At 36.1% G+C, this 13027-nt stretch overlaps 2 pseudogenes across 1 annotated transcript; one reads left to right on the top strand and one right to left on the bottom strand.

The window, feature by feature from the left end:
* Window positions 1-3555: 3555 nt before the first annotated feature.
* Window positions 3556-5260, top strand: LOC143635929 (transcription factor bHLH153-like; annotated as a pseudogene). The gene is made up of 5 exons (XR_013154153.1): window positions 3556-3761; window positions 3845-3896; window positions 3977-4048; window positions 4198-4245; window positions 4774-5260. The product of XR_013154153.1 is annotated as a transcription factor bHLH153-like (transcript).
* Window positions 5261-8485: 3225 nt separating this feature from the next.
* On the bottom strand, window positions 8486-11125 carry LOC143635979 (protein STABILIZED1 pseudogene; annotated as a pseudogene).
* Window positions 11126-13027: the final 1902 nt, after the last annotated feature.

Raw genomic sequence — 13027 nt, 5'->3', positions numbered from 1 at the left:
AATTAAATAGAAAACCCGATTTGAAGAGGTTTCAGATTTACAATCAATTAATCCACAACCTCACCAAAATCTAATTCAACATGAAGAGGTTTCAGATCTAACCGATTTGAAGTTTCAGAGAGTTTATCTTCAATTGGCGTCTCCACTACGATTTGCGATTTTTGTTCGCCGTTCGAGTCGATCAACTTGAATCTCCGGCGAGAGGTGATGGGTGGTTGTTTTTACTTGATGAAGAAAGTGAGAGGAGTGCGGTTGTGGGTAAGGTTAATATTATTAAGTGATTAAATATAAAAATTAATATATTATAAAAGTATAGTTAAAATTCATTAAATATAAAATAGTATGCGATTATGTGTTGTGGAAGAAAGTGAGTATTTTTGTGAAAAGTTTAAAATCTGATGTGACGGTTTGTATAAGTTTGTTGTTGTTGATGCTCTTGGCTGTCGGTAAATGGTTAGTAAACTACTTATTTCATTTACCGAATTACCGGTAGAGTTGGATATTAGCTGTCAAAAGCGAGCCATTAAATGAAATAAAATAATATTGTCGTAATAATGACGTCATTCATTGTTTTATCCTCTATTTAATTACTATTTATTGAATAAATCATCCTTCTATAAATAGCCACCCATAAACATCTTTCAAAATCCCCTAATTTCCCCCTCACACACTTGCCGTCCGGCGACCAATTCTCCGTCCGGTCATTATTTGAAGGAAGGGAAGAGATCCTTCACAGTTTAATAATAATTTAACTTAAAATTCTCTGTTTTGGCATATTATATAATATTCACTCGTATGTAGTGGCGGATCTAAGAATTTTTTTCGGGTGGTGCACTACTTTAGATGTTTCAATTTCATAAAGTCGGGTAAAAAATTTCCGGGTCGGTTTGAGGTTCGGGTCGGTTCGATGGTTCGGGAAAAAGTTCATTACATAACAAAAATACGATAAAATAATAAAAGAAACTAACAAACTAACAAATTAAAACCAACAATCTAACAAACTAAAACTAAATTTAGCAAATAACTTAACAATTAAGTAGTTAACACTTAACAATTAAGAACAGTTAACATTTAACAATGAATCATGAATGTAAACTTACCTTCAAAGTGGGAGGATAAGAGGGATTCGAGTAATAGTAGGCAATGGCAGGAGGACGGGGACGGCTGAGTGGCAGACAGAGACGAGGTTGACGGCGTTTCGCGATGGTCGGAGTGACGGGGACGAGTGGCTGACCTGACGTAGTGAGGCTGCCGACGGTCAAGGGTTGAAGAGGTTCAGGGACTGGGGCGGACTGTGGAGGCTGGAGAGGGGCTCTAATTGTGGACTGGTTATGTTTGAAACCCTAACTGATGTTTGGGTAAGTTATTAAAAAAAAAGAAAAAAAAAAGTTTCAAAACCGGAATCGAACCTGCGACCTCTGGGTTACAAAACCAACATGTTACCATCTAGACAAGCGCTTCAAATGTTTATAGAGTGGTTCCTTTCTAATTTATAAGGTGGTTCCTTTATTATGTTCTATATATATAACTACACTATTATTTCAAAACTCGGGTGGTTCCGAGGAACCACCCGTTAACACCGTAGATCCGCCCCTGCTCGTATGTATGTGAACCATATAATAAATAATATGATCAAAGGTTCGGTTACAAAACTCGCATTGAATTATTATTAGCGTTTACTTCACAGGTAAATTCCGCTTCCTTATATTATTACTACAGTCTAAAAGCTCGAATAGAACCAAGCTTAGCCTGAGCTGAGCTGAGCTTCTCGAGTTTGAGCCAGCTTGCGAGCTAGTTTATTAAGTATTTATAAACTTTTTTTTTAATATATATTAAATTTTGTTATATTTCTATAACAAAAAATTATGTATATAAAATTGAGTGATTAATCGGATTATAATTTATATGTAAATTTTCAAATATATGCCAAACTATATATGCAAAATTGTCAATTTTTATTGATTTTGACCACTAGTCGGCATGTGCATACTAGCGATTAATTAAAGATTAATCGACTCAGGATTTTAGGGTTTTCGAAACCATGTTTCAAACTATGATAAAAGTAGGCAAATAATATATACTCCATTATATTTTATATATAAAATTATAATTAAAATATTTAATTTATTAAATGAAACGTAGTGATTATATTGAAACAGAAGGCAAATGAGCAACAAGCTGCACCGTTTGTCCCTCTTGAATTGCAAAACTTAGTCTTTTAAAAACTAAACTACGTTGCTGATCTTGGAGTCATAAAGTTACTATGCATGGTCTGTTGAACTCGGTTAACTAACTCATATTTTAAGGTTACTCTCGGCTAGGCTCGTTTACACCCTTAGCGCGTTTGTGATTTTGTAGGTTATTTTTGTTGTGTGGATGACACGGAAATAAAAGTAGAAAATATTAATGGTTGGTTAGGGTTTAAAGTTTTAACACTCATGTGCAATTGGCTTTACTTGTTATTTGTTAATCTAAGGTTTGTATGTTCATTTTTGAGAATTTTGAGTTGTGCCTTGTGCTTGAAAATTACATAGATATTTATCAATATTGTAGTCAGTTTAGAGCTTAATTCTTTATTATTTGTGGTTGTTGTTTGGTTATATGATTTAGCATGTACAGTTTGATATTTATTTACTGATGAACAGATGACTTTGATATGGACATACTTACCTACTCTTTTTGAATAAGATTGATGGGTCCTACAATAACCTAAATATATGATATGTGTGCTACTTTCAACATTCATAAATTCAAATATGATATCATATAGGGACCCATGTTCATATACATTAATGTCAATATATAAAGTTGATTCTTTTACTAGTACTATACCCTTCATTTCACTCTCTTTTGGTTGATGTGTTACATCCAGCATGCATTATTGCATTATAATAAGTTGTCATTAGAAAATTAAAAGATGATTGATGCCTAATTAAAGGATAATTGATGTTTAGTTAAACGTCGTCGTATTCCGCTTATGGATTTTTTAGTTCCAAATACTAATATGCCTGATCTTTTTTTCTATGGTCATGAATTGCACACTTAGAAATTTGATAATGCTTACTATTAATTGGATATTAAAGTCACTGCAACCTTTAAATAAAGAATATAACCTTTAACATGTTTATGTATACTAAGTTATCAGTAATTTACAATCACAAAAGAAAATGCAAATATATATCATATATGGTTTGCATTTACAACTAGTTTTACAAGTATACAACACATCATGTGTGTTACTTGTATATGTTATCCAACTATTGGTGTATATTATTTACTTTTGCTATGACTATTCATATAAAGATATTTATGACATAACCATTTATTATATATATTAAGTTCACATTTAGTTAGACTGTGAGCCTAATTGTGCTCGGTGTATGAAACTTGGGCTCGACTAAACGAGCTACAAGATAGGCATGGACTCGTTTAGGCGTGGCCCTTACTTCAAACATTCGAATTCTGTTACAAAAGGGAACTCGAGGTTGAAAATTAATTTTTTTTCGTGTGATCCTTATCCAAGTAACTATGTTACATTACACTTGCCAATAAGATTGTTGCTGAACCATATCTATTATGGCATCTTATATATTTTGTTTCCAATTTTCGACAGTTAATACTTGCAATCTGTAGAGACGAAAGGAATAGAGTAAGCGATTAAAATGATGGAGCATAAGTGGAGTCCTCCATCTTTTGAACAAGGGAGTCTTACTTCTTTGACACCAAAAAGGCAAAAGGCTGGTTTATCCATTTCCCCAAAGGTTTCATCTTCACTTAATTTGATTTACGGTCCGAAATATGATTTACATAGATTATAGTAACACTGTTTTGACATCGGTAACAGGAAAGAAAAGAGAAGGTTGGTGAGAGGACAGCTTGTCTCACCATATGGCAAGGTATGCACATTGAATATTAGTTGCACATGCGTAGATAAGATACATAACTAGTCATCTATATATTGATTTTTCAATTGCAGACGGATACGGCTTCGGTACTTCTTGAAGCAATACCAAGTCAAGGTTTGCCACCTCTACTATATCAACCTACTGTCATTTATTAGAAGCACATGCCCACATGTTGTCTCTAGAAATGCAACAGTTTGATTAGACAATTTTTGAAAAATATTGAAATGTTGTCGTCGATCGATTCCATAATAATATTTCGCGACTTACTTTTGTTATCTTTGTAATGTTTCAGGTGTCAAGTGCTCCTTATCTTCATAGCAACCCAACCGGTCAGTCTCAGGTGAGAACCAACTGATGACATGTCAAATTGATAAAATAGAATGAAACCGAATTTAATAAAAACAAAACGAGTAAAACTGGTCAACCAGGTGGTAAGTCACATAACTTACATTCAGTGGCGAAGCTTGGACTGAGGCACCGAGGGGGCCGAGCTCAAAATGTATACAAAATTTCACAAATATGGGGAGCGGACTCAAATTTTCGGCCAAAAAAGGCTAAACTTACACTACGTAAAAAAATTTCGGCCGAAAACGGGTAAATTTACACTACTGCGCAAAAAAACAAGGGGGGCGGGGCCACCCCTGGCCCCAATAAAGATTCGCCTCTGCTTACATTCGAATTTAAAGAAAATCTTAAGTCTGTTTTTTGATGATATAGTTACATTAGTTCTTTAAAAGTTTTAAAATACACGAAAACATAGTTTGACTGGTCAACCCGTTTTTTACCTATTATCATACATGTTTGACGTGCCTGTTTTGCCACATCGCATTCGTATTATAACGGGTATGTGATGTATCGCGGTTTGTAGGATTTGGATTCATATAACTTGAAAGATAAAGGGCTGTGTTTAGTTCCGGTTTCGTATACAACCGGAGTAGCTAGCAGCAATGGAGCAGATATCTGCGCCCCAATCAAAACCCCTTCCCCCAAATCATAGAACATTATGGAAGAGTTGGACAGTTGGTGGTAGGAATATTTATAAACATAAAATGCATATAATTAAAGCATCTAGGATATAATAAGTTATTGAGCTATAGGGAATGTATTTATTCTTGGAGGTTAATATATAAATGATGCATGAAATTGGAAGGATAATAAAATGCATATATGAGAAGCACATTATGACCATAAAAGTTTCTATTAGTAGGTTAACTTATTTGTTGTAATCAATTCATAGAGTTGTCATGCGTAGAGTAGTTGAAACGAATTTAAAACAAGTTCTAGCATCGGTGTGACAATGGTTGCAATAGTAGCGAGTCTGCTAACATGATCTTTGCGACCTTTGCATCATGCAATACTTTCCTCCCTTGTCCTCATTGTGCATTTGTGCATAGGGTTTCCTAACAAATCACCTTTCAAGATGTATGTACAATACCTTATCAACATTGCATATTGTGTTATAAGTTGATTACACATGTTTTTGAAGGTTTATATTCTTGAACACAAAGTGTTTGTTATATCACTAGTTTTAGGTTTGGAAACAAATTATCGTCGTCGTCCTCAGTAAATCTCACCAATTGCAAAGCTATAGTATGATAGGGTCGAAGAAAGATAAGATGTAGACGGCCTTACCTCTACCCTTAGGAATAGAGAGCCTGCTTCCGGTGAGACCCCCGGCTTGATAGTTGTTTTGCTTCTGGTAAGACCTCCGGGGCGATAGTAGGTTTGGAAACAAATAAAACATATAAACATTAAAAGAACCCAAACAAACTTTCTTATATATTAAAAGAGTTTATGAAAGTTCTAACCACTTCAAAAAAACAACTGACATTACACTTCATCGTGCAAACACAAGATTTATATTACAAACATCACAACATCGATCTTTATCTGGTTGCTTAAACAAACTAAGCCATTATTTGGTGACATCAACATCAAGGTTTAACCTTCTGACCATGAGCAATGGACGGTGAAGGTGAAGGTGAAGGCGCAACGACTCCTGCAACTTCATCATCCTCATCAGCACCAGGCGGAAAGGGGACATCACAACATGGGTAACCGGGGTAGCAGCAAACCTCGTCTGGACGGTCATCAAACGGGAATGGTTTTGCTGCCATTGTAGTCATTCCCACCAGCACAAGTGTGATCATGCACACCATCATAATCATTTTCATGATGCCCATGTTTGATGCCATTATGGTTTTCCTTTTCTATTTGTGCTACTGCTAGTTTATGCTATGATTATTGGGGTGTTCGATACAGTTTATTTATACAAGAAAACGTGTGAGAAACATAGAAATGAGCATCTTTGTTCAAACGGCAAGACAATAACACATGCAAACTGAATATTCTTTAATATATATTAAATACGGCATCGGCTCCAAAATATACAATGATTTTGTTTTGAACTTTGTCATCTTTGTCATCAATAGTGTAATTATATATTACTAGCCTCATCAAGTTGTATGTTAATGAAGGAGGTAAGTTCTTTGTAATGTTTATCAGAATACAAAACAAATAATAAACTAAAAAGGTGAATGAAAGTGCTTAAAATATATAAAAAAAACTACCCAAAATAGTGACTGAGAGTAAGTTAAAGTGCATTTGTTTTATGTACTTTTAATCAAATTAGGGGCATGCAACGGGTCTTACCTGACAAAACAAACCGGACCTGCACCCGTTTAATGATAAATGCCAGACCGGTGAACCAACCCTACTGTATACTCGGTCCGGGTCCTGGGTGGGTTTGACCGCTAATCATTAGCTGTACAGTTCAAAGATTACATATAGAGGATATACAAGTTTGATATGCTATTATGTTTTTCTCCCAGTGTTCTGTTTTTCCCTTCTGTAATTATGTTCCTAACATGAGGTAAAAACCAACTGTTTTAAATGTTGCAAAAAACATAAAATCAGCAAATTTTTGAAACTGAGGTATTGCATGAATGGGTTAAATTTATGTCAAGAATAAGAACAAACCTAACTGATACTGACCCAATCAAACTGCTGATGCGCTTCAACTTCTCCCTCAATAATTCAAGTATGTGTTCACGCTTCCAGTTGTAAACTTTGCATCGAATAACATCGACATCAACAGCGTGTTAAACAGCTGAGATGGAAATTTCGACCCATTTACTTACAAATGGGTCGATTCAGGTTGATCTTTTAACGGGTAAATGAGTAGATAAAACAAATAGCTAAAAACACGTCAGTATGGATTCTGAGCAAAATGAGTTCGGGTCAAAATGAACCGTTCTAAAAATACATCATTTTGGTTCAGGTCAGAAGGGGTTCTAGCTAAAATGGATTCGGGTCAAGGTGAGTTGTTTTAGAAAAAGATAACAAAAGATAAAGCAGCAAAATCAGAAAACACAATCCGTAAAAGTGTGAAAATAAAAAAATAAATAAATTGAAGGCCCTATGCAAAAGCAACATAATCGTCTTAATTTTTCGCGTCTGTGTTTCCTCCTCCATTTCCAATGTTAAATTAAAAAACGAAGAAAATAAATAATATGTAATAGAATGGTTAGATATATACCCTATGGATGTCCTTTGGGTTGGTTAAAACAGGTTCTGAAAACTGAAAATGAAACCAATATATCAATTAAAAAAATATGTGTATAATTAATTTCCGAAAATGAGAGAAAATAATCAAACTTTTAGTTTAAACTTTTTATATAATCATATCTAAAATCAAAATACGAACTTTTAAAAGACCCTTACACGTGAAGCCATTTATGTATACAAAAAAGGATCACGTCCAGTTAAACCATAAACACAACCCAGAAAGTAAAGATGGAAAGAATCTGGGAAAATGAACATAAACAAAAGCCAAGAAAAGAGTATTTATATAGATTTTGGTGGCTCAAGACGGTTGAACATGAAAACGAAACTGCCAAAAACAGATATATCCTGATATCGTTACTATGAAAGAAGTTGAAATGGATATTAAACAAAAAAGAAGTATCTGGATTACTTTTTATCAGCATGATCACAAAGGATTTGAGTGCTGGCCCGCAAGACTTTTTGTTTAAAACTTTATAAGCAACTAATGTTTTGAATATGATTAAAAGTCAACAATCAATAAAAGGGTTGTATGAAGTTTTATGCATTATGAATACATTTGGGTGACCTTCAACCTTTTGACCACTTTCTATTTTAAACTATTTTCTTAATTTTATCCTTTTTTTATACTAAAACTGCTTTAATGTTCAATTAAAAATATGATCTCTTATGTTCTAATAGAAAAATTAACAGTCACATCTGGCTACATTCACACAAAAGCTCTACAGAAACCACTCACGAATCACAAACAGTTAAGAATAAAACTTACGTTATCAGCAATGTCAAAGCCCAAAAGCATATTTTCTCATGCAAACAGCCTTGAGTCCATGGCTCCATGTCATCTGCAACACAGTTAAATCAATAATATAATGGGACACAGACCCTATGCATAACAACTTCCAAGAACATAAGACAATTATAATAGACTCCCATGTAGAAAAGAAATGTGTTCAAGCAATAAAGTCAACAAAACAGAAACATAACCAACTAGAAAAAAAGAGTCAAAATAGAGAGTACTAATCTTTGTTATCTCCTGCAGCTTTATCTTCCTTTCAAAGTGTAACAACTACTTTCTTCAATATAGCTTCAATTGACATATGCGAATTCTCAACTGCTTTCGATACAGGTTGCCACTTTTCACCATGTTTAGGCTCTGCAGCAACACAATTCCTCAAAACTTCCATCTGATGATCCTCAGTCCCATGCAGCAGTTCAAATTTATAATACAAAGCCCAAAAGTCCCCAGCATCCGGTGCAACTGTAATTGCCCACCTTCCTATCATCCAATTCAAGCAATCCCGTGCATTGCCCACCTTCCTATCATTCCAAAACAGCTTCCCAATAGCAGCTATTACATGAGGATCATGTTCACACTTCTTGTAAGCATCAATGCTCTTGAACTTCCTCTGTGATCTTGGAGCCTTTTCGATAGCAGCAGCCCATAATATACCACTATTGGGGCATTCTTGTAACGCCTTCGCCATTAAAATATCAGCTTCTTTTTCAGACCCGTGTTTTGACTCGGCTCGAACTGCAGCCAGCCATAGTTCAGGGTTACGCGGGTTCCTTTTTCTAGCCATCGTGAGCACGGCTCTAACCTTACTCAATCCCGACATTCTCTCCTCAAGATTTGCAAGTGAGAGCCATAACGGTGTAGAATCTGGGCACTGCTTTAACCCCAAATCATACGCGTGCTTTGCTTGTGGTAAACAACCAAGTTTTTCTTCAAGCTGACCGAGCATTAACCATAGTTTGAAAGACGAAGGAAATAATCTTAACCCTTCATCAAGCAGCCTCCTTTCTTCTGAACTATTCCCGAGTTCTCTCTCAACGATTGCAGACTTCATCCACACTCTCTCGGTCCCACCTCGTTCACGAGCTTTAGCCAGAAGCATTCTGGCGCGTTCAGGCTCGTTATTCTCAAACTCCAGCTTAAACGCAGCAAGCCAGATTTCCTCAGATTTGGGAATTGCAGCATACGCCTCTTGAAGAATGTTTCTTGCTGCAGGCACGTCACCAGCAAGCCATTTCTCCTTAGCACCCATCAACCATAACACCTCGGCTTGTGGTGTGTATGTAACCGCTTTAGAAAGTAGAGCATCAAGGGACTCATGAGTGCCATGAGCCTTCTCAAATTGTGCAGCTTTTAGCCATACACTCTTCTTTGACTTAAATGCAGTGATTGCACAGCTATAAATAGCTCTAGCAGTTTCAATGGAGCCTCGTTTCTTGCATTCTTCTGCATCAGCAACCCATGTTGCTTTACCGTCCTCGTCTTCGACTCCAACCCCAATTGTGTTATTAATAATTGCATTACATGTCACCACTGAACCGGCCCGCTCAGCAGCTTCAGCCTCTTTCATCCAAGTTTCCCGATCAATCTCCACCCCATCTCTCAGTAAAATCCTAATAGCCCTTTCTATTATCTTCCCAAACATAGATTTGTTTCCAGAAGCTTCTTCTAGTTTAGCTGCAGCGATTCAAATTGCTGGTTCTTTAGAAAGCTTTTCTCTAGCCATATTCAGCACCTTCTTAGCTGCATCATAATTCTCCAACCTAGCTAAAGCAAGCCGGAATTCCACATGCAACGGGCAACATTCCACAGCTCTCTGAAGCAAAAGCTTTGCATCATCTTCATCACCAAGTTCCACAATCGCTTTCCATAACCTAACAGAATCCGGTATATTTTCTAGAGCCTTTCTCAAAACCATACTTTTTTTCACATCAACATGTTCCAAACTTGCAGCATGCATCCAAAGTTTAACCGAATCAGGAATCGCTTTAACACCTCTAGCTATAACACCCTTAGCATCATCCGGATTCGCTAACCGACACGCCTCAATCCACACATCCTCATTCTTTGGGCATTCTTCACACCCTCTTTTCATCAATCCTCTTGCTCTCTGAATCTTACCAGCAATCTCCTCTAACCTTGCAGCCGCAATCCAACCAGGCGCATGTTTCGGATTCGTTTGAACCACAGACTTGAACAACAACCTAGACCTCTTTATATCCGAAACCTCAGCATCACTAGCACCCTTCATCCTCGCCATATCCGTCAAATAACCTTTCGGATCAACAACAGTCATACCCGAAACAGAATCCGAAACCCTGTCCAAATTCAACGACAAAACCGTCCCTCGACCCTTGCCAACCGCAGTCAAATCAGACGTTTCCGTCTCCAACGCAGTAACACGTTCCCTCTCTCGTCTAGCTCTTTCAAGCAGAGTATCCGGAACCGGCACATAACTCTCAAACCTCCTCTTCTTAAAGTACTTATTCCTGAACGAATAATCCCCAATTTCCGGTATACCATCCCATTCGGATTCAGATAATGTCCTCAACTTCCTCTTATCACCAGCAAACAGTTCAGTAATCCTAGGGTTTATTTATCTATAGCTCTCGATATCCTCTCTTAACCTAGCCTCTCGCCTATCTTTCCGTCTCGAAGCCATAATCCTATCGATCTCATCCCACACGGCATCAGCCTCTTCCTCCTCCTCATCATACTCAACAGAATCAAACAATCCTTCATCATTACCTTCAAACTCATCAAGCTTATTATTATTATTATCATCGGGACCGATATCGGAACGAGTGGTGAAACCGGACGCACCACGGCCTAATCCTGGTACGTAATTAGGAGGCGGTGGCATGATTTCGAATAATATGGAAACAGAATTGAATCAGAAATATGAATAAATGAAACCCTAGATTTGTGAATGAATGTGACTTACAGGTTTTGATGCGGATGAGAGTCTCGGAGAAAATAACTAACTGCCGGGTTGGTAGTTGATAGAAAATATTATTAAAATAATAATTAGAAGGTGTTATGTTATGGTCTTATGGATGCTTTTATATTGTCGAATAAGTTTGAACCGGGCCGTAGGAGCCTTGGGCTACAAGTTTACTTGGAGTAGAAGATATGTGGTTAATTAGATTACAACTAGTTTAGGTAGCGGCAAGAAATATACTAAAAAGTAAAAACACATTTACTAGTAAAAAAACTAAAGATGACGAGACAAGACCCAATACAAATACGACTGATTACAAGATTAAACACAAAGTAACGAGTTATGTTATTTATCGATGTTGTAAAAGTTTGCTTAGGCGGTCCTCGGACTATCGGACCCCTTCCGAGGCGACTTTCTTCAAGTCGGCCAAGTTTTGTCAGACGCGGTCAAAATTCGGGGTAGTCGATCTAAGTCGGGTTGGGCGGCATTGGTCGGCTAGGGTACCTTTTTGACATGAATTATGATTATTTTGTCACTCACACGAGCGCACACACATATATAATATCCAAAAATTATACTTTATTATATTTACCATGTCCGAGTATCCCCCCAAGCTGATCCGCCTAAATGCCTAACGACTTTTACAACCTTGTTACTTATCCAATCAGAATACGTATTTTAGTCATTTATTTGGTTTAGAGCATGTATTTTAGTATAACAATAAGTAATGAAAATTGTTACTTATCAGGTTAATCTTAAAATGACCATATAGTGTTTTATTAATCTTGTGCAACAAAGATATGTAATTACAAGCATATCATATATCATTTTAGACTGAAAAATGACCGAATTGTGTTTTTGGTAACCTTGTTTGGTGAATAATGCTTTAATGGCTCAATTGTATGTATAACAGTGAACGCTTTCATCAAGATGAATAGGATTTCGGTATGGATGAGTCCTAACAGTCTTGTTTGATTGCTGAGATTTACTTTTATGTGACTCTCATTTCATTGCATCGATGAGAGGAGTCATTACGTTATGAATCATCTCTTGCATTTAATCAGACACTGTTTAAGAATCTCCTGTGCAGGTTCAGATATGTTCTTGTTGCTTCTTTGAACTTAAGCTTCATCATTATTTTCTCGATTGTTTGGTTTTGAAATTCTGAAAACATAATTGATTTAGTATGAAAGAAAACTTTCATTTATATACAGATAACAGAATGTTTGCAAAACTGCATAACACTGAAACAAACGATACAAGTTAAAAAGATCTATTTGTCTATTTAACGATTTTGTCGTATATTGAGAAATTTCTTTTTTGATTTTTCCTTTTCTTTTCTCTAACATTAACTAACTTTTTCTTGAGGTTATTTATTTTGTATAAAGCATGATCCAAATGTTTGCCCTTTTGATTGAGAAATGGTGTTTGAGATAATCGTATGAGACGCTAGATCCATATATTACTATATTATTTTCTAAATATCCTTGTTCTGGAGTGATTTCCATAATTTCCTGATTGACTGTTTTTGAAATACTAGTACATACCTTATGTACAGATAGACCATGAAAATTCCTCGGATTCTCTTTCTCTGTCTATTTCTATTATGAATATGTTGAAAAATCATCTTTTAGATTTTTATCCACCTGGTCTTTTCCTAATCTCATTACTGATTTTCTCTCACTTCCAGACTTACTGGAATAATTACTTTGAGAGTTTGTGTTATCCTCTCTTGACATAAACCTTAAAGATAAGTTTAGTATTTCGAGGAACTCAAACATATCTTTTATGTATGTTGAAGTTGCAAGAGTACATAACATTACT

Source organism: Bidens hawaiensis, unplaced genomic scaffold, assembly GCF_021521415.1.
Source record: "Bidens hawaiensis isolate Kalapana, Puna unplaced genomic scaffold, B.hawaiensis_p1.1 tig00007743_1, whole genome shotgun sequence".
In the NCBI taxonomy this organism is placed as follows: domain Eukaryota; kingdom Viridiplantae; phylum Streptophyta; class Magnoliopsida; order Asterales; family Asteraceae; genus Bidens; species Bidens hawaiensis.
The sequence above is the reverse complement of the archived record's forward strand: the minus strand, read 5'-3'. Positions and strand labels throughout refer to the sequence as shown.